Raw genomic sequence first — 687 nt, 5'->3', positions numbered from 1 at the left:
TTAAAAAAATTGTCAGCTAATTTTTTTTAAAATATAAAATTCCTTGCTCATTTATTTTAATTATTTTTAAAATAAGATGATCAAAAGTACATTTTTATCTTTTTAAAAATTAGTGATTCCTTATACACATTTGAAAATCAGTGTCCAACGACTAAAAAAAAATTAACAGATAAAAATGACCTTTTAACTCCTTTATTTTAAGCCTACTAAAATATAAAAACTAAACGTCGCCTGAGAGATTCGAACTCTCGCGGGGAAACCCCATGTACTTAGCAGGCACACGACTTAACCACTCGGCCAAAGCGACGGTCATGACAGTTGACTCGATAAACTATTTATATACGCATATATTATTTTCCCAAATCAGCATGAACTCTATTCAATTTTTTTGACGCATTTGCTTTAAACACTTAGCGACGTTCGCCAACTTCTTGATTAATGATATTTTAACTCATTCAATGTTTAAAAAAAAAATTATTTTTATTACCCAAAATGACATTAATATTCAATTTACAATTATTCTTTGAGAAAATTTAAATTCTGATATTTTAAGGTTACTATCTGTTGCCACTGTGCTAGAAATATAAACAAGTTTTATTAAATAAAACTCACTTTTCATACAGTTGCAAAACGTTGAAAAGTGAATTAGAAGGAAAAACGAAATTTGGAGACAGCGCATAAAATTTT

General features: G+C 27.9%; 1 non-coding gene across 1 annotated transcript; it reads right to left on the bottom strand.

Annotated features, from left to right (window-relative positions):
- Positions 1 to 225: 225 nt before the first annotated feature.
- On the bottom strand, positions 226 to 307 carry TRNAS-GCU (transfer RNA serine (anticodon GCU)). Its single transcript has one exon. It is a non-coding gene; the product is annotated as a tRNA-Ser (tRNA).
- Positions 308 to 687: the final 380 nt, after the last annotated feature.

This window comes from Cicer arietinum, chromosome 7 (assembly GCF_000331145.2).
Source record: "Cicer arietinum cultivar CDC Frontier isolate Library 1 chromosome 7, Cicar.CDCFrontier_v2.0, whole genome shotgun sequence".
Classification (NCBI taxonomy): Eukaryota; Viridiplantae; Streptophyta; class Magnoliopsida; order Fabales; family Fabaceae; genus Cicer; species Cicer arietinum.
The sequence above is the reverse complement of the archived record's forward strand: the minus strand, read 5'-3'. Positions and strand labels throughout refer to the sequence as shown.